This window comes from Lepidochelys olivacea, assembly GCF_965140295.1.
Source record: "Lepidochelys olivacea isolate rLepOli2 genome assembly, chromosome: 26".
In the NCBI taxonomy this organism is placed as follows: domain Eukaryota; kingdom Metazoa; phylum Chordata; order Testudines; family Cheloniidae; genus Lepidochelys; species Lepidochelys olivacea.
Window position 1 is genome coordinate 4,847,024 of NC_140436.1, and position 21,797 is coordinate 4,868,820.

Genomic DNA, 21,797 nt, shown 5'->3' on the forward strand with positions numbered 1-21,797 from the left:
AGAATGCAGTTGAAGTGCTCACAAGCTCCTCATGTACCTCAGCTCGTCCCTGTAATAAATACTTCGACAAATATGAAATGGTCTCTATTGAGATCAGGGGCTGCACTCCACATGAATTACCCATGCCTATCCAAGTGCCTGCTTTCCAGGGGGATGTACCCAAAGCCAATTGTTCTTGTGATCATAGCCAGAGTGCCATGGATGTACAGAGGGCTTCACACGTAAAAGACAAGGTCTCTGGCTTGAGACTAGGAGAGGAGACCAGAGCATTTATGTGCCCCTAGAGTGCATCAGCTCTAGCAAAATCAGACCCATAGTTCAGCAGTGGTCTAGCTGCAGTGCGTCTAAGCCACTCGTGCAACGAGCCCAGGTGTTTCTGTGGCTGTAATTTGCAGCACACCAGGTCCACTGCACATCAGGACTGAAACCCTGTTCAGCCTCCTCCTCCCGCAGGTTGTCCCAAAAAACCATTGTAGTGGAGCTCTAACCTCTGCTATGCCTGCGTACAAGCCAGACGAGCAAAGGAGACTCTGAGCTAGCTGTTAGTCACAGTGCTTAACGCAATGCTGGAGGATGCTCAGATGTTATCCTAGAATCACAGAAGATTAGGGTTCGAAGAGATCTCAGGAGGTCATCTAGTCCAACCCCCTGCCCAAAGCAGGACCAATCCCCAACTAAATCATCCCAGCCAGGGCTATGATGAGAGCAATATAAGAACCTGAATAAATAAATACCTGCCTCTCACATTAGCCACAATCACAGAAAAGTTTGTTTGGGGCCAGAAGGGACTGAGATAACAGTCCCATCCCTAATACACAAACACTTTTGCTTAGACTGTAAGCAGTTCTATGCGTGGACCATCTCTTTGTTTGGCCTTTGTAGAGCCCAACACAGTAGTGACTGTATGAATCCCAGCCTGGATTCTCTCAGGGGAAACTGTCTCTTTAGGTTGTTTCAGAGGCCTTGTCAAGAAGTGGAAGGGGACATATCTAGGATTTTAGAAGCCCTGGCTAGTGTTCTCAGTTTGTGGTGGTCCAAGTTCATCCCACCATACAGCCACCAACTCTCAGTCTCCACCAGCCTCCATTTCATACAGGCATTTATCCATTTCAAAGGGCCTGATCCAAAGCCTATTAAAAACCAATGGAAAGTCTTCCATTGACTTCAGTGGGCTTCAGAGGAGACCATGAGAAAATGGAGGACTCCTGCTGTAACTGGACCTTATCGGTCAGGCTCTCCAGCTTCTATCCCTCATTCTAAATACTCAGGAGTCTGTGGCTGTCTGGATTTAAGGGACAGCATCCCACGTGTTAGAAGGAAGCTCAGACTATGCTCTCTGACCTGCTCCATTAGCAGCAAAAGATCAGGGTTCCGTATTCTTCCAAAAGCCACCCCCGCCTCCCTTCAACCAGCCAAGCTCAGCCTCAGTATCCACTGCATCAGCGCTTTTAGCCACAAATTAGCTGGCTGCTGCATCGGAGATCACATCAATATTTCTCCTCTGTTTGTAGTAATCCTCCCTAAGCTGCGACATAACTGCTCCCGCTATTGCCGAGGAAACAACAGATCAATCCCAGCTACAGCAAAAAAAGTGGTGAAAGCAGCAGAGAGATCACTGGGAAGTGTGTGTGCACATGTGCAATACCCACAACATCAGACTGGTCTGCACTGCGGTTCTCACCCATTTGCATAAGGCTCACACATCTGAACGCTCTCCCGTTGACATGATTGCATGTGCAGCCATTAGAAAATCCACACAAGAATCTCTGTAGCAAGTACACTAAGCAAGCCCTAGTCCACACTAAAAAGTTTAGTAGCTTAGCTGTGTCTGTTAGGAGTATGGGGAGAGAACAAAGAACACATGCCTAACTGACAGCTATGCCAGCAAAGACCTTTCACTGGCATAGCTTATTCTGGGAATTGGTATAGGCCTTGTTTGCTGGTGTAAGTCACCTCTCCACTGGAAGAAGGGGAGGGTGGTGTTCTGGTACAGCTATACTGGCAAACCCTTTTAAGTATAGGCAAGGGGTAAAACCTCTCTGCTTGGCAACGGTGCCCCACCCAGTGAATTCACATTCCAGCCTGGCCTCATTCCTGTGGCAGCCCCAGGACTTTCTTCTTTTTCCAGAGCAGGGAGTACTGTTCCTTTTATCAGTTAAGTCTCCCTTGCCACCTTGCTCCTTGGATTGAATTAATCTGCTACAATGGATAAAGTGTTTGAAGTGCCCGCCTCTTTAACCTGCTACACACATACCCCTTCATCACCCCTCTGTTGCAGATAGCCTGGCAAATTAAACAGACACCTGTTATGTACTGGGTTCCAGGCAGCTTCTTAACATTGAGACACCAAGACTCAGTAGTGGCTTATACAAGTATGACCTTGATTAATTATGTGTCCATTGCACGCATGAATTCCCATGCAAACCTGAGGATTTGTTCAACTGTAGGAGAATTGCACCCTGAACTCCAAAAGTCCTGTCCCAGCAAGCACTAGGCTCTGTGTAAAACCTGGAATCGACTCTCCAGGCCAGTCTTTTCTTGGGTCGTTCTGAAGACCTAGTAAGGTATTTAAGAGGCAATGTCCCATTATATCTAAGCAGCCCCAGTTCATTCTCATTAGAGGGTATGCTACATTAACAGAACAGAATCCCCACCAAGTCTGAGCAACAGAGCTGTAACCAACACAAAGAAAGCTGCCCACTGCCGGTACTTCACCCGCTTTAACATGAGCCCCATTTGTTCCTGATTGAAATCCCAAATGACATTAAAAAGGGATGAGTGTGTTATACAGCTGCATCATGTATTTCTGAATGTAGACAGTACAGGAATCCACCCCTCTTATAATAAAGATACAAGCATTACTTGCTGGATGTGTCTCTGCCAGCAAATTGCAGCTTTGCTGACCCAGTAAAGACCACCACAACAAGGCAGTTCCAGAAACTGGGCTGGAGACTTAGCTAACGCTGCTAGTTGGGACAGAATTCAGAGGAGAACTCGTGAACTTCCTAATCCTTGGCTTGCTGCTGCAGCAGGAATGAGAACTGCATGGACATGGATTCTGGCTGCTAGGAGGTAGGCAAAAATGAAATCCCATGGTACCTTCAGGATGTACATGCAGAGATTGGATGCAAGAGCTTCCCAAACTCCACGGAGAGCCAGAGTGTATGGGGGCAAAGGAAACATCAGCCTGTGCCAATTGGACACCACCTGCGAAATGCTGCTAACCTGCAATAAAGATGGTTAAGAAGTCACGTGTACAGCATAAAGCAGTGGTTCTCAACCAGCAGTCTGTGTACTCCTGGGGGTACTCAGAGGTCTTCCAGGGGGTACAACTCATCTAGATATTTGCATAGTTTTACAACACATAAAAAGCTTTAGCTAAGTCAGTACAAACTAAACTCTTACAATTATTTGTTTGTACTGCTCTGTATACAGAAATGCAAGTATAATATTTACATTCCAATCAACTTATTTTATAATTATATGGTAAAAATGAGACAGTATGCAATATTTCAGTAATAGTGTGCTTGGACATGTTTGCATTTTTATGTCTGATTTTGTAAGCAAGTAGTTTAAGGGAGGTGAAACTTGGGGGTACACAAGACAAATCAGACTCCTGAAAGGGGTACAGAAGTCTGGAAAGCTTGAGAGCAACTGGCATAGGGGAGAAAGCATAGGTAGGGGTAAAGTGTCTCCACCAGGGGTTCCCTCACAGCACTGACTGGCAATCCAACTTGTTTGCCACTTTGAGTTGTAAGGAAACTTTCTTCCTCCTTTGTGCAGGTCATGCTGGTGAGACGGGCTGCACTGCCTGCTCTGGAGACTAGTCCTCTGCAGAGAGCAAATCTAGCTACAGCAACAGTACAGCAAGCTTCTGCAATTTGGGAGATAACCCCTGCTCCAGGGAGACCACACCTAGGGGGTAGGGAAGAATTTAGTCAGTGTGGCCAGACTCCTCAACAGCACCAATCTTAATGGATGGGTTTGAGATATGGTTACCTGCCCCCTAAAGAACAGACCCTACCATGTTCTTTTCACGTAGGCCACCAGACAGGTACCATGTGGTCACTACAGACCTATACTGGATTTGCATTGACAGCCTTATTATTGTTCCAAGATTGTGATGGGTACTCGCCAATATAAGTGAAGTCATGGGGTAAAAGTCCCAAGAGTGCATTAAGAGCCTAAATCCCATTCTTGCAAGGGACTTGGGCACATAGGGACAGATTTTCAGAGGTATTCAGGCACTTAGAGATTCAGATAGGTGCCTAGTGGGATTCTCAAAAGTACCCAAGTCCCATTTATTTCAGAAAGGAAGAGAAGGAAATTTACTTAAAAAAAAAAAAGTGAACGAACCAAACATTCCATGCCAGTACAGATTTGGCATTGCTTTTATCTGAAAGGCTACCTTCGTAATTACATTGCAATTTTAGTCTGTTGTTCAGGGTAAATCAGAGGGCAATTCTTGTGCGATTTCAGTCTCCTAAAATGGAGCGTTATGGGAAAGTTAGAAACCTCAGCTTACATGGTGACTAATCTTTAAACCAGTTGACAGCTTCAAATCTAGTTAACAGGTGACCTACAGGGATGTGTAAAAATGGTGGTGTGTTTAGAGAGCAATTACATTTAACTCCAGGGTAATTACAGGATTATTAGACCTGGTTTGTACAATAATTCTGTGCACTTTACAGTTCCTTTAAAATGAATCCGTCCAGGAATCCATGGAGAAATTTAAGCTGCTCAGGTGCAGCTCGGTGGACAAACATCCTCATGATATTTAAAAAAAATAATTGTGTTCTCTGAATGCCATGTCTTCACTTTTCAGTTCTGCCCACTGGAAACAGACAAAGCAAAGCAGCTGACCAGATTTGGTTGCTTTTAACCTCCAGGACCAAAGTCACCTGGAAGGAAATTTGAGTTGTTGGGTCACAGGCAAGAAGAATAAAAGCAAAGAAAGAAAAAATAAAATAAAATCTACCCTTGAATTTCACATCTGCGATCTCGTCTTTGATACAGATCACCCACTAGTGTACATCTCCACGGATCTGGCCTGTTATCTGTCACTATAGCGTTATTTGTATTACAGTAACACCTACGTGCCCCACCGAGGATAACAGTCCCATTGTGCTAGGTGCTGTGCAAACCCAGAGTAAGAGGCCCAGTCTTGAAAAGTCTACGAGACAAAGGGTGAGAAAAACAAAGTATCATCCCCAGTTTACAGAAGGGCAACTGAGGCAGAGAGATTAGGCATCAGATGCTCACCCAGCCACTTCCAGTGAGACCATGGAAGGCAATGAGTGTCTGATACCTTTTAAAGCCTAAGTCACTGGACCAGGGTTCACACAGTAAGTCTGGCAGAGCTGAAGAGAACCCAGGCTTCGTACATAAACACACACATATAAAGCACCTGTAAAAGCAAAGCTCTTTCCAAGTTTGTGCAGCCCCTGTGCAAGTCTCTGGTTGTGTTTAGCCTGTTATTTTCTCCTGTGTCTTTTTTGACAGGGCTGATTACATTTACGTTTCCTGAAAGTGTCAATAAAAGCCACTTTCGCTGAAATCACCTCAATCTAATTTCCAGTCAAACGTTAAAAAATAAATAAATAAATAAAGACAGGCCCCAGATTAAAATGAAGGCCTGGCTGCTTCTAACAGCCTGTCAGACACATGGTCCTGTCCGATGGTACCTTTGCTTTAGAATCAAACGACAAAAACAGTGTGCTCAATGGTTTGAAAGTGACAAAGTGGCCGAAAAACAGTCAGATTGTTAGCAGTCCAGCATTGGTAGCAATGGTCCAGGAATGGCATAAAGACAGATATTATAATCTATGCCTGCACTATGAATGAGGGACGTGATTCCCATCTGTGTACACATACCAACATGACAGCTAGCATGAGCATAAGATAGCAGCGTAGTGGAGACAGTACCCAACTGAAAACAGTGAGTGTTTTACTCTGCATGGCTCGGCTCAGCTGCTGTTGTCCAGGGTAATGTGGTTACACTATTTCTACTCATGCTAGCACAAGTATGTGTGCATGAGCACAGGAATCCCAGTCTTTGATGGCTGGCTATAGCACTGGCTTCAGGATTAAGGTACAGGAGTGGAACACTCTGGATTCGTTTCCCAGCTCTGCACAAACAGTGAGAGACCTTGGGCAAATATTTAATCTGGGACTCAGTTTCCCACATTAAAACTGTAAAACGGTGATGACAATATATTTTACCAACCCTTGGTAGGCTTCTCTATTTAGATAGCAAGCTCTCCGGGACAGGGACTGGCTCTTGCTAGGTGTGTTGACATCACCTAGCACAATGCCGCCTGCAGCCTCTGGGTGCTACTCTAATACAAAGCTTCAGGATCAGGAAGAAATATCCCCCAGGTCAGAAGGGAAGGGGCCTTGTTTTGTTTTGGGGTGAGGGGTGAGTGTGTGTGAGGGTGTTGCCTTCCTTGGAAGTCTGGGGTAAAGGCCACTTTCTATGATCACCTGGGTATAACTCACAAAAGCAAGCCTTCCATAGTGAGTTGCTTTGTCTCAGCTTGCTACCTTTCACTCTCATTTTCCTCCCTTCTTTCCACAGTGCCTTTAAATTCAATTAGCTTCCAGGAAACAAGAGCTACTGTGGGGAGCTCTCTGCTTTTGAAAGCCAACTCCCACTTGGTTCAGAATTATTCCTCAACAGCAGCAGGACGGCGGACATCATTTTCCCTCATGCCTGGGGGCGGCCAGTCGCCTGTTTCCCTATCTTAAAATACTGCTGAACATTTAAAAATAGGGGAAAGGAGGAAGCTCTTTTTAAGAGTATGAGAGGGAGAAATGGAACAGGGATTGGTGACCAAGGCAAGTAGAACCAGCTAGCTAGAAACAACTGAAGGATCTGCTCCTGTCATCTGAGCTTCCTGGTCTGCAACATCAGAAAGAGACACACTCTTATTGGGAAGCCAGCCACCCCACCACCTGCAGTTTAGGACGACTGGATGTCTGTCTAAAATAGGTAGTTTAGTTCATTCAGCCAGAAGATTTTACACTCCATGATGTGCACTTACATACCAGGGAAGAATAATTCCGTTCTTGGAGGAGTAACTGGGTGATATTCTACGGCCTGTGTTACACAGGAGGTCAAGTTAGAAGATCAGAATAGTCCTTTCTGGTCTTAAGGCCATAGATTTATGTACCTACCTGGTCAAACTCCAAGGACCTAGAGGAATGAAGCTAAGGCCACAAGTTCATTTCCTAAGTTACCCTAGAGTGGTCTGTTGGTAACAAGGTCTGGTGACTAAATTATTGGCACACATTGAACCTGCCATCCAGGGATCTCAAAGCACTTCACAAGTGTCACTGAATCAGCTTTGCAGACCCGATGATGCAGATCAGACCCAGAGGGTCTACTTCTCATTTACATCAAGGCCACTTTTATACCACCCCTGACTGTATGCCCCCTTAAAGGCCCCTTTGCACTTTTACACTCACTCAGAGGCTCCATTACATGGTCAGAATGCTATAAAATGGCCTTGGCACAAATGAGAATGAATCAATGGGCTAAGGATACTGAGCTTCCCATTGTTCAGATGGCAAAACGAAGGAACAGAGAGTTAGCTCGAGGCAACTCAGCAAAACAGTGGCAGAGCCGGGAGCAAAACCAGCACTCCTGGCTCCCAGACTGGTTTAGATGCAGATTTAGATGAAGGGAAAATGTGGCCTCACATCTCCATCTTCCCACTACTTCCACTTGGTAGGATCCAAACAAGCCCAACTAGAAGAAAATGGCTCCCACAAGCCCTCCTGTTCCTTCCTTTCCACATGCATGTATTATTTATTTTTACTAGTCAGTCTTTTCCAAATACCTATAAAAAGAGACTCCGCTGTTTTAATTTATGCAATCTTCTACCGTCTGTGGGGTTCCCTCACTTGAGTGCTTCACCCAATGTATTCCTTCCCTTCCCCTCTGTTGGATTGTACAGCTGCTCTAGCTTTCACACTCTGGAGTTTGATTTCTATGTTGGTTTTGTCATAAGCTATATTCTAGTCGCTCAAGTCTTTAGGTGGCAACTCATGCACTCCCAGTTAGCAGAAGAGCCTTCAAAACCAGATATCCCAGTGCATGTGGAGGTGCAGGGGAGTAGCTAAGGAAGCAGGGAGGGGAGTGGGTGTTTACAGCTGTGAAGATACCCCTTCCCTATTTCTGCCTGCAGGGCAAACTTTTTGGCAATTCCCGGCAACAGAGAGTGAACTGAAGCAGAAGCGGAGTGGTATCTCTCTTCCACCTCCTGCAGTGGATCACTAGTCTTGGACACAGAAAGGAGACAGACTGGGACTCCAGCAAAGTAGAGCTGCTCACTGTCTGACCAGCCGCCAGTGCATCTCTGCACGAGATTCGCTCATTTTTAAATAAATATACTTTTATAAATCAACTCCTCCTCCCCGTGCCCTCAGGAGCTCTCACTTGCATCTCTCTGCTCATCTCAAACTCCCCCTGAACCAAAACTGCACTGCTATGGAACCCAGGGACAACTGAGCAGTTCAGGTGGAATTGCCTTTCAGTACTAGTGCTATTATCAGACAGTCTGGTCCGCTGGTACAAGTCCGTGTAGCTCAACAGCGCTGCCAAAGTACACCAGCTGGGGGCTGGGCCCAGGCCTATCAATGCCAGCAGGACGGCACCAATTTACACAAGCTGGGGCTACGGACACTGTAATTTCCTGGCGGAGGACTCTGTCCCCTGCAGCGGGTCAGCCACATCCTCGAGCATCCCACTCCATTCTTGAGTCAGATTCCAACAACAGGTCTTTGGCTTTAACTCCCTCGATGGACATTACTTTCCCCGAGAAGGAATAACCATGCGGGGGGAACACATGAATGTTTGACCCTGAACCGGGACTCTAGCACCACTTTGTCCACCAAGTACATTTCCTGAGAGCGAAACATGCAGCTGGAGAGGGGAAAAAAAAAATTGCCACGTGGCTTCCTCAAATTTTCCCAACAGAAGCACATCACTTGTGAGACCCTCACCAGAGCGAGCTGGGCTGAATACAGAGAGCAGTCAAACACTGCCATGTGAGGGCACCAGCGAGGAGCTGCGGAGACAGGTCAGCTCACTGCGCATCCATAGGAGCTGTGTGCCACCGCACTAAGAGGCTTCATCCCCAGCAAGACCTGGCTGAAGATATCGGAGGGTCTGTCCACACAGCAACCTGGGGGGATTGCTAGGTAGACACACCCGCGCTAGCATAGCACGGGTAAAGATAGCAGTGCAGACCCTGTGGCACAGGCAAGTATGTACCTAGGGTCCCCAGGAGGTCCGTACAACCTGCAACGTAGCTTGTTCCACTGCACCCACGCTGCTGTTTTTAATATGGGTGCGTCTACCCAAGCTGCAATCACATCACAGATTGCAGCATAGACGTGTCCTGAATGCTGGATTGGGGACTGTACCTTTAAAGGGCTGACAAAGTCCCGACAGTGCCCTGAGAAGATCTTGCTGTTCTCCGCTAGCTGGAGCTGGACGCCGGTAAAGCAGAGCTCTTGCCAGCACTGTAAGTGCTGCGTGATCACAGACCACTACACTAGGTACGCAGCAGTAGTCTGTGGGCCTGACTCTCCTGCACAGAAGGCAGTCGTTTGCCAGTGCAATGGAAATGCAAAGCAGATGTAACATGCTACCAGGCCAGAATGGACACGCTTCATACTCACTTGGCATGGATATGAATGACTGCATGAAGTGGAGCCGCAGGCCCTGGGACTCCCAGGGCAGCATTGCATGCGTGACCGCCATCCAAAACTCAGTAAGCCACTGTCATGGGATTTGTTTATATTTCATGTCATTTGGAGTCCTTACGCAGGAAGATTCCTCAGTGGGCTAACCCTAAGCTAGGTTCTTACCTCAGTCCACTCACTATAGTATTTCAGGTCCTTATTTAAGGTTTTACTCCAATGGTACACAGTCATAATTGGGCAAATTGCTAGCACTTGGAAAGCAAGAGTTTATCAAATAGTCACCCATAAACGCGGAATTTTTCTTCAAGACACACTCAAACAATGATGCCTGCAGCCTCAACTGCAGAATATTACTGAAACCAGATCCTTAGCGTCTTCCTCATTGTCTACAATTCTATGTATTGGAGAGCACCCTAAAAGGCTAAAATTGCAGTGCTGGTTTAGCAGTAAAAGCACTTGCCATCTGCTCGAGTGTGTAATAGCTGCCTCAAAGAGCCGTGCATTAGAAGAAAACAGCAGCACACCTGGGTACCTGGTATCCTGCTGTAGATGAAACACAGGAACACACAGTACTTCTGCTAAGGAATCAAAGCGGTGATTGAAAATCTAGGGCATGCACAAACAGCTCTGCGGTGTTTGTTAGGGAAGGCACAATGGACTATGCAAGAAGCCTTCTGAATTTGAATGCAAGATGTACCACATGTTCTATTTCAAGCCCCTTTCACCTCACAAAATGCTCATGCCCAGTGATTTTCTCTATGCAAAGCAAAGCCGTGCACAGATCGGATGTGCTCATGGAGGAAACAAGGAAGGGATCGGGAGCAGAGGCCTTCCCTCAAGGGTTGCATGGCCCAAAAGCTAAGGGGAGCAAAGAGAGCAGATCTGTCCAAGAGACAGGTTATAAAGAACCTGTAGCACTTTGGCTTGTTTAGCTGAAAAGGGTATAAGAAACATTTAATTGCAAACAATTCACCCCACCCTCCTGAATGGTCTCTGGAAGAGGCAGAGTCCCTAGTGCTTGTACATCTTCAAGACACTGGCTAGGAGGCTTTTCTTAATGCCTTTTCCAAATTTTGTGGAGAGCTGACCTGACCCCGATGAAGCTGTACTGGGTAAAGGGACAGATCCCAACAAGGTCCGGAGAAACTCAGCCAGGTCAGCTGGTCACCGCTCCCATCCTGGCTCACCCCTTGGGTTCCTGTACTTGGAAGTCACGTGTAAATTTTAAGTCTTGTCAAAGAGGTGATGTCAGGCACCTCAGGCTCAGCCATCAAACCCTACTTGCCATTCTGATTCCAGGCTCCCCACACAGCTCTGCCAATGTACAACAATCCCAGTTGGCAGAAGCCCCAGCCAGCTCTGCTGGTGCACCTTGCTATGGACCTGCAACCCCCGCCCCACCACTTCTAGGCCAGCCTGCCACCTTCCTCCACATCTGCTGATACACATTTAGCTAGATACTTATGGCCCTATTATATCTACCATCATATCTATCCATGGGTGTAGTTTGAGGGGGAGGCAGGGGGGGTGTTGTCCCCCAAACTGCAAGCATCAGGCAGGCATAGAATTTGCCCTCCCCCCACCCCATTGGCCTGATTGGAGCGCCCTGCCCCCCAGATATAGATGTCAAACTATGCCTATGCCCTCACAAGACCTCTGCGAGGCTGGGCGGGTGCTATTATCCCCCATTGTACAGATGGGGAACGGAGGTACAGAGAAACTAAATGGCTTGACTAAGTGCACACAGAAAAGTCAGTGACAGAAGAGAGTTAAGGCAGGTATCCCATATTCCAGGCTAGCATCTCAGCCACTGGACCAGCCTTCCTACCCTGCTACACCCTTTGCTATTCATTTAGGGGTGTGGTTTTTTAAAACTGCAGTAGTCACACCAGTACAAACATTTACAGTAGATGCAGCTATGCCAGTATGAAGGTGCATTATACTTGTATCACTTATTCCCCTTCCTATACTGGTCTAAGTTTATTTCCATTAAGAACCTTCATACTGGTATAGCTGCATCCATGCAAGGCGAGTTGTCCTGTTTAATTGTGTTAAGACAAGGCCTAAGTATGTGGCTTAGCTGAAATGGGGTCAGCATGAGCAGCTGTAGGGCAAGTTTCTGCCATGTGTTGCTCTGCCAACATACTACCACCAAGCGGGTCCCTCTCACTGGCCCATTCATTTCTTGGCATCCCTGCAGAAACTCCCCACAAAGATAGATAGATAATGGTTATGGGGGAGGCGCTTGTGTGACGTGGACAGCTGTTCAAGGTATTGGATTGAAACCATCAATTATGTGGACCACGAAAAGGGAACGAAGGTCACTATTCCCCAGCCGGGGCTGGATTTAAACTGCACACGTCGAGTATCTCTAGACTGCAATCTAAGGCATGACTGCAACTTGCCTAGATGTGCCCAGGCTAGCTTTGCCTGAAGTAGCATGTCTAAAATGAGCAGGGTGGCTGTGGTTGCACTACCTTTAGCAACAGAGGTAGGTATGCAGAGTCCGTGGCATGCTTGTATAGCCCGGGCTGAAGCCCATACTGCCATGTGTATGTTGCTATTGTTAACCATGCTAGCACAGGTATGTCTACCCAAGCTGCACTCACACCATAGTTTGCAGCGTAAGCATACCCAGGGTGGCAGCAAAGACTCTGTCCTCTGCTCCCAAGTCCCTGAGCTCTGTCTCTTGCAACTGCACATTAAATACCCTTTCTGAAAAGCCACTGGAAGCAACTAGAACAAATCCAAGATTAGTATATAGGCAATAGGGAATTCTTTTAAAAGTATTAATCAAGCCAACTAAATACAGAGATGTATTTTATCATTAATCTGCCATTGCTCATCTCTCCTCCTCTTTTAAAAACTTCCTTTCAATCCCTTTTCATTCTTCCAAACACTGTCAAAGTGTCAGGCAAGAAGGAGGGACCTGGGAGATAAAGTGGAATTGGTATGCTTTGCAGAGACCCAGGACACCAGGGATTTATTTTAATCCAGTCCATTAATCAATTTCTCTGTAGAAATTGAATTAACTGTCTTTCATCAGCATCACATCCTGGGACTTGAAAACAGTAACTGCTACACAGGAATGCAAATGAAGGGAGAGCTCTGCACGCTCTCTTTGTAGCGTGTGCAGAGCGAGAGAGAGAGCATGAGCGAGCAAGAACACATCTTTAATGAAAGAATAGTGTGTTTTGCCCATTTTCTAAGAGCATTTGGCCCTTTCCATTCCTCCCTTTAACACTAGAGTCTCAAGTCATTAGCAGTCCCTAACCGGAAAGCGGAAGGTACAATGTCCCATCTCAATTTGAGTAAGATTTTCACCCTCCCTCAAACTAAACAAACTCAGAATCAAATCTTGCTCTCTGTTTACATCAAATAAAATTGAAAAAGCAGACATAGTTCCTTGTTTCAAAGGCAAAACACCTTGTTCCCTTCCTTTCATTTGCCACTGGGATTTCTAACACTATGCAAGTTCAAAAGAGCCAGAAAGAAAGGATTCCTTGTAACTCTGCCTTGAAAAATCCATCTCTATGCCCCTTCTCAAGCTCTCCTCCCACTGTTTATTGAAGGGGCTGCACAGAACAGGGCAAACTGTGCAGGAGACAGCTTTGTCTAGGGCTGCTCCAAGACCATGGAATAAACTCCCTCAGAAACTAAGGATCATCACAGATCTCACCACCTTTGGCTCCAAATGCATGGCCTAGTTCTGACTTGGCCTTCTACAACGCACACACAGAGTAGTGTGCACACACACACAGTCCACAAAAAAACAAGAACACCCAACTACACACATGGTTCTCCCGTGACAGATGTTAGTCACATTGCTTAATGCACATCTGGGAGATGCTCATGTATGATGTGACAAGGGCAGGATAAGTACCTGCCTAGAACATAGGAACAGCCATACTGGGTCAGACCAAAGATCCATCTAGCCCAGTATCCTGTCTTCTGACAGTAGCCAATGCCAGGTGCCCCAAGAGGGAACGAACAGAAGCCAACAATTTTTGCTGGAGTTTTACAGGAAATTGCTTCAGCTGCAGTTTCAGAACCCTAACCCCAGCTGGCTTTAAGAATTAACAGGATAGATCTTCAGGTGATCCCAGGGGAGTTAGGCACCAAGGGTGAGGATTCGGAAGTTCCTAATCCCCTGTGGTCACTTAGGTGCTTTTGACTCTCCCACCCTAAAATCCCATTGACTTTCAAAGAGTCAGGTGCATAACTCCCATAGGCACCTTTGACAATCCCAGCCAGTATTAACGATAGGCAGGGGTCAGAGGTCATTGCCTGGATTTTAGTTTCCTCACTCTTGCCTACTCTCATACAGTCTCAGCTCTTCCAGGGGTCAGCACTAGCAGGGCCGTGGTTTTACATTTCCTTTCAGACAAAGGACTCCCAGCGTCAGATTGTCCTGCTGCTTTCAAGGCTCTCAGCCAGGAGTGAGCTCTGCTAAAGCCAGGGGAGTCACAATGGCGTAAGCAAGAGAACAAGCGCGTCATGGAGCCAAATCCTGCTCCACTGAAGTCAGTGGAAGATTTGCCACTAACCTCAAAGGGGCCAGGATTTGCCTGGAGTTTGTTGGGAAATGAGCCCCCCCAAATACTCAACTACACAGCAACGGTAGTGGGAGTGGTACCATTGACTTCAACGGGGCATTGGATCAGACCCTAAGTATGGGTTCTGGTAGTTGCCTAATTAACTAGTCTTAAGCACCACCGCTGGTAAGTCATTCTGAACTACCTTGGAGCAAGACCTGGTGGGTGAAGTATTAACAGAAATTGTTCCACTAGAAGGTAATGGAGAGAAGAAGAGGCGGCGAGCTCTGTATGTGTGGGACCAGGACAGCTGCAACACCACAGTTAACTTGGAGCAAGACACAAGACAGATTTACTCTCCCTCCCCTGTGCATATTATTTTCCATCCCCAGCCCAAGCAGCAAGAAATGAAAGTGGAATTTGCAAGAGAACATTGCTGCATTATTTAAAAAAAAATGCTGATGAATAATTTAGTCAAATGAGTCTGTGAATGTTAGACCATATTGCATTACAAAACAAATGAATTACAATACACAAAGAAATTCCTACACTCATTGAAAAACATTGCAAAGGAGAGCCATATTCTCTTATTTAAAGAAGGGAGGGATTTAAATAAGAATCTGTTATAACAGCCAAGACGCCATTTCTAGCATTATCTTTATAGAACCATAAAAGAAACAAATCCTCTCTAACAGCTGGGCTCTTTTTCCAATTCTCCTGTTTTTGCCAAGTTGACTTTGAACCCAGAAGGTATCCTGGCTTATAGGAGCTGTGGAGTCATTCACAAGTATACCTAAATTAGCATCCATCCAGTCCACCCCGGCCTTCTTAAAAGGCACCTTGTTCAAATGCTCCTGGTAACCTCAAGGATCTGCAGGATCTTCAGCACTATAGTCAAGGGAATTAAATACATTTCCAAAAGGTCTGATCAGCCCTTAGTAGCTTTTAGCTTAGAAAAGAAGGATGGGCTTGTAGTTAATGCACTGGTCTAGTACACAGGTGATCCTGGCTCAAGTCCCAGTTCAGCAACAGACTTCATGCGACATCAGCCAAGTTGCTTCCTCTCTGTGCCTCAATTTCTCCTTTGTAACTCAGGGGTCACAATACAGTATTGCCTTCATCCGTCTTGACTACTAAATTGCAAACTCCCCAGGCAAGGGACGGTCTTACTCTGTGGACACACAGCATCTAGCATAATGGGGCCACAGTCTCAGTGGGGCCTCTAGTTGCTACCAGTAACAGAGGCTGCAGTGTGGAGATCCACCCCTAAAAGGAATTAAATACTTTGTACTTGTAGAAGGATTGCAGATTTACAAACAAACACTGAAAGTTTCCATCCTTGTTTTAGAGATGGGGAAACTGAGCCCAAGAATAGCCAACTGACTGGCCCAAGGAGCTTCTATAGCCCCCTGTTAGCATGGTATCTAAGCTTCACCATCTGTACCCCTGGGAGGCAGGGAAGTGCTATTATCCTCATTTTACAGATAGGAAACTAAGGCATAGAGAGGCTAAGTGACATGTGGAAGGTCACACAACTGGATGTGAGAGCAAGGAATTTAATCCAAGTCCAAGGCTAGCCACCTAACCCCTACCCCACCCTTCATCTACTGACTGGGTGAGATCAATAGAATCTACGTTTCCCGATTCCCAGCTCTGTGCACTGACCCATAACTGCCTTCCTGGAGTAGGCAAGTTCAAACAGGGAACCAGTCATGGGGTCCCAGAGCACAGGCTCGAGCCTGCACATCTACACTACAATTTTATAGTCTGCAGCCAAAGCACCAGTCAGCTGGCATGGGCCAGCTGCAGGTGTTTTGTTGCAGTGTAGACATAACCTAAGAGCCAATCACTAATAAAATTTAAAAATCCCTTGAAACTGACAGCTATGAGAAAATGATATAAAGTTTCAAAAATACAGGAAATGGCAAGCAGCTGGACTGCCCTTGGGTACAAAAGGAATTTCAGTTTCTTCTTGCCAGCACAGAAGTTGAGCTACAGTTAGTTATTGCTTTATTTTGGATTTGAAGGGTTTAGGAGAGAGAATTCAGACTGTTCAGAAGCGAGTTCCATGCCCAGGCACCTGCGTATTTAATTGAATCCTGAAAAAGGAGTTAAAATGTTAAGCCTATTCCTGTCCGTGATAATTGGTTATTAGCATGACAGAGAAGACCTCTGCACTCAGCTGGTGCATGCGTTCACCTGGCATCTAAGTGGGAGAGCTAACAAAATGAAGGAGCCGAGAACCAGGGCCAACAGTTGTGAATCCAGGACAAGCTACAGGACTGGCTGCCCAAGGGGAGGGGGAAATCTGTGCTGTACTCACATAATTCCCATGCACTTTAGAAGAGAGATAACAATCCCAAGCACCACCAAGCCCAAGCATTCAAACATCATGTGTTATGCCCCCAAGTCATGATTTTAAAACTAGTGTTTTGGAGTGTTGTGGGGTTTTTTTTGTTTGTTTGTTTGTTTTTTTTAAGAGCCTTGAGGGGTCACATTTTCAAGCTTTTCTCCAAAGCCAGGAAGAGTAGAAACCTGGGAGAAGATCCTCAGCTGGTATAATTGTCATAGTATTTACACCAAGGATCTGCCCCTTGCTTTTCTTTAAGTGAAAGCTGCAATTTTCATAGTCACATGACTCCAGGAGCTGGGGCTTTAAGAACACCCCCCCCGGACTATTGAAAGATTCAATAAAAATTGTGCGAGTTGACAACAATCCCAGCCCTCCTCTTCCCTTTATCAATAGCTTATTTGCTTTTAAAAACACCCTCAGTATCAAATTTGTCAGCAGACTTCTCCCTCCACCCTCACCCCATGCTTAGAAGGTATCCAACTCTTCAGCCATTGAGCATTGTGGAAAAGGAAAAATTTGGGGTTAGACCACTAGACTGGGACTTCAGTTTACCATTATAGGGCCCATAAAAGTACCATAGATAGCTAAGAAAGGCACTCTTCTGCCGTCCAAGGGTGAACTGATGCTTTGGTAAGGTAGCCGCGCGTACACTACGTTTGGATGCTTTGAAAGCACAGCACCAGAAGGCCGCTGGCATGAGGCCAGAGCTAGCTGGTTGCTTTCTGTTTAACTGCAAAAAAGGGCTAATTCTGTTCTGTACAGGGGCTTTGTTCTGAAGCTTTTTATTTAAGGATAAATGGGAAGGGAAAATGCTTTATTTCCAGCTCTTTGCTTCCTCCAGTCTATTCTGCTCAAAGATTCGCACCCCCCCCCCTTTGTTACAGGATTATAAACAAAACTTTGTTGAGATTTCTCTTTGGTTCAGCCCTTTTTCCTTTCAAGCCCCCTTCACTGCCTAAGGCTCCTACGCGGAGCTATTTATTCTTGAACATAAGTCTCTTGACGAGATCTCAGTTGGACTAATATGGGGCGTTTGGAACTGCAGCTGCTCAGAGATCATGTTTTGTGCTAGCACCATGGCTCAGGAACTGAAAGAAGGAAAAAAAAATGCTTTTGTCAGAGGGCATGACTCACCCCTGGTGTAACTACTGAAGTCAATCCAGCTATGCCACAGATTGATTTGGCCCAGAGTGAACATCATGTGCAAGTAGGAACATCAACATCAGAGTTGCAGGACTGCCTTTAAAAATAAATAAATAAATAAATAAATAAAAGGCATTCTGGATTCTTTTTAATCTATCTTTTGGCTTTTAAGCCTGTGAGGTCACATTTTCAGGCTTCTCCCTGCAAGCCTAAGGATTAGAAACATACTCTGCTCTTCAAAATGGAAGCTAAAAATCTCCCAGATTCACAGGACTCCAGGAGCTGGGGTTTTGAGAAACACACCCAATATCACATCCCTGTTCCTTCTCTAACCAGAAGCTGAGGCAATGGGTGATTAGACTGGTACCACAGTGCTGCAACCCCTCACCTTGCTCTCACTGCAGGGAAACAGAAAGGCCAGCCAGGGGAAAGGTGTTTTCTTCTTCACATGAGCCATGGAAGTGCAGATGAAAGCCTCAGTCCTGGTGTGCATGTAAAGGTATCAACAAAAGGAACTGATGGAGGAGCAAGTCCAGACAGTTTAATTAAAAAGATAGGATTGTTCAAGAGGTAATCTGGGAGGGGGGGGGGAAGGAAAGATAGTGATTTGCAGATAATGCAAAGACCTGGAAATAACCTCAGTGATGCAAAGCTTAATTCTCAAGGCCCTAAAACCAGGGCTGCGAGGAGGATGTTGAAAACACTTGACCAGCAAGAAATGAATGCCACAGAGGACAGTCTGTTGGCAAAGCAGCCCTGCAATACCCACCACAATAGGATACAACTGTAGGTTCGCTTATGCTCCAATTACCCAGTCTGAGGCTCTGTTGTAATCAGTTTGGGGTCAACAGTGTTGCAACACAGATAAAAATAGCAGCAGAGCAGAGAGAGAACAGATGGCCATGTGGTTAAGGCACTGCATGGGGGCTCAGTAGATCTAGGTTCACTTCCCTACACTGCCACTAGCTCCTTGTGACCTTGGGAAAGTCACCTAGACCCAGACCCATCCATTGTTGATTGGATTTAGGCTCCTATATCAGTTAGGCAGGGCAATGCTGAGCACAGCAGCCCCTAAATACCTTCACAAGTCTGGGCCTAAGTCTGCATGCTGCAGTTCTCGCTTATGAAAGGTGGATAAAAGCACTGCCCTGCCAGCCAGGAGAGTTGTGAGGGATAAACACATTAGAGACTGCAATGTGCTCAAGTACTACAGTAAAGAGGCTATTTACACCCATGAGATTATGTCTACACTCCAGCTGAAGGCACGTTTGCAGTTTAGGTAGGCAGACCCACACGAGCTGTAATCTAGCTAGCATGGTTTAAAAAAAAAAATAGACAATGTTTCAGTATTCAGGTTTATCATCATCTACACCCAAAGTCTTTAGTCCCATTTCCCCATAAATTGCCTCTCAGGCAAATCCAAAGTTGCCTAGAAAGGCAGCCCCCATGCCCACCTCTCCCCAAACTCAGTACCTTTTTCCCCAGGTGATTCTCTCTCCTCCAGTGTTTCCTCCTTAACACCGGCCCTTCAGCACACAGGCTTCTTGGGTCTTGCCTCTCCTTTTCCTCTGGGGAATGAGCTGGGTTTGGTTATAAAGACTCCAGACCCCTCTCATTCCCAGCAGCTGCAGAGGGGATTGATTAATTGGCGCCAGCTGCTTGAGGGTGTTTTTTTTTCTGCCCAGGTGGTAGTTCACTCTGTCACTAGCCTGTTACTGTGGAGGGCACTGCAGAGTGACACATCTACTCCTCTGATAACCATGATTGAGCATGATGCCTCTGTAGCCCTCTGGAATTCCAGCCCTGACCCCAGATGACAACACATTGTGCTACTAAAGAACACTAGGTGATTGTCTGTCCTGAACTCACCTGTGTGGGAGAGGCAAGAATGGAAGAAGTGACCTGAGATGGTGTGAAGGAGCATACAGCTCTGAATCTTAGCAATACAGCGGCAGGTCCATGCAATGGGGCTATTTATGCTGGTCCCTTACTTTGTTTTGTTTAATACAAACCAACTGGCCATTTAATTCAGTTTTATCTGCCGAGCTCCCAAGACTCTCTTTGGTCCTTTTGTGATTATGTCTCTTCAATTCAAGAAGAGTCAAGACCAATGCCAGGACACAGCAGAGTCTGCGTCCCCATCTGACCTCCTCAAAGTCCTGGCTTGAGAGAAGTCCAGAGAACAATCGCTGGAGAGGTTGGGACCCGCTGGCCAGCTGGAGGGAAGGGCTGTAGCTTTCCCTGAGGTACCCATGAACAAGAAGCTCCCACAGTCTGTCTTCCCCTCTCAACCTTAGTCCCAACACAGTCTTGGAGTTCCTCAGCCCATTGTATATTTAGAGGGATGTTCCAGCCCCAAGTTCCCCACACAGCTCTGCCAACTCTGCCCCACATCCCCTTTATTATTCCAGCTGACACCCTCAATCCTGACCTGCTGCATCCCCTGCTATTTCTACCCTGGGGTCCTGTGGGGTTACCACAGCAGCTGCATTCCCCTTCGCTTCTTCTTACCACACCCCTTCCCAGGAACACATAACTATCTGCCTGGGGGACTTCCCCATTGCCATAATGACAGAGCACCACACAATCTGTCATGTATGTACTCTCCCCACCCCACTGTGAGAGGGAACTGCTCTTTGCCCCATTGTACAGATGGGGAATGGAGGAACAGAGCTTGCCCAAGGTCACAGAGGAAGTCTGTGGCAGAGCAGAACCTTGAACCCTGGTCTCCCAAGTTTTAGACGAGTGCACAAACCCCAGGACAATCATGCCCCTCGTTGGTCACCCATAGGCCTCCTGTTACTCCAGTCACCTTACCCCTCCAGAGCACCGACCTTCTATCGTGCTAGATAACACAGTGGTTCTGTGATGAGGATGAGCAATTGCAAAACCATAACTCCCACCTGCCATCAACTCAGCACCTCCCAACTTCCTTTCAGCTCCCAGAGAGGAGGATGCAGCTTTCACACTGCCTGGCACCCTGCCTGAATACGGAGACTCGGGGTGGAAGATTTCCCTGTGGCTAGTCAGCACTTTCTCAGCCTACACTTGGTGGGAAGTTGAGCATTGCAAAAAAACTTCTCCACACATCTCCCTCCCCTCCTTGTATCCCTCTTCGGTAGTGACAGGCTATTCAGCTGAAATTTAATTAAAAGCATCTACTCACAGGGTTTGCAGCCATCCATAACCCGACCCACATGCTGATGTGTGTGCTCCAGCCCTGGGGAAGGAAGTCAGTGATCAATTACCTTCTTCTGACCACTGCAAAAAAGCCCTGCAGCTTGGGAGTGTGCACTGAAAGCCCCAAATCTGAAACACTTTGGAAAGACTTAAGTGTCTTTTAACAGCCCAAGGGAGGTCAGTTTTCTTTCTACTTTTAATCTGTAGGGAGTTTTAAAGGGCCGGAGGAGTACTCTCCAAAGAGAGAGGAAGCGGGAGGGAGATGATGTGATGTCACAGCGATGGGCATCATATAGGAGCCCTGACAGAGAGAGACAGAGAGAGGGAGGGTCTTTGCCTGAGGTTTGCTGACAAAAATCTCCCACCATTCCTAGGAGCGATACAACGCCAGCAACAGGAGCCCTAATACCTACAAGGTTCTAAGCACCCACCAGCACCCTAGCCCCTGTGTCGTCTAACCCTGCTCAGCAAGTTGGCACAATATGCTGCTTAAAACGCAGTGGAGTGCTGGCACTTTGTCTTTACTAGCCCTCCCAGGGGTGGAGCTGCAGCTGTAGCGGCCATGGTGGGAAATATAGGGCAAAAATGTTTAGTCCAGCCATAACACACTGTTCAGCGCGTGCCTTCCCTCCTTCTGTGGCCGAGCAGCTGCCTGCTGCTACTCTTTAGCTGATGGACTCAGCTGGTTCGCTCAAGTGGTGTAGGCCAGAGCGGAAGGATCGAGGGCAGTGTTTGTCAAACTTAATTGCGCCGCGAGCCCTTTGGACAACAAAAATTACTACAACAACCTCAGGAGAGGGGACCGGAGCCTGAGCACACCTGCTGTGGGCGGGGCGGGGTGGCCAAAGCCAAAGCCTGAGTCCCGCTGCCCTGGG

General features: G+C 46.7%; 1 long non-coding RNA gene across 3 annotated transcripts in view; it reads right to left on the reverse strand.

Annotated features, from left to right (window-relative positions):
* LOC311513525 overlaps positions 1-21,797 on the reverse strand; it is a 118,054-nt gene that overhangs the window by 64,096 nt on the left and 32,161 nt on the right. The window contains exons 1-2 of one of the 3 annotated variants that reach the window (XR_014709745.1): positions 19,216-19,303; positions 17,734-17,839 (exon numbers count right to left, since the gene is read on the reverse strand). The exons of 1 other annotated variant lie outside the window; for it this stretch is intronic. This is a non-coding gene — a long non-coding RNA (uncharacterized lncRNA). Of the gene's footprint in view, positions 1-17,733; positions 17,840-19,215; positions 19,304-21,797 lie in introns of those variants that run through there. One more of the 3 variants, XR_014709746.1, reaches the window with a different exon arrangement.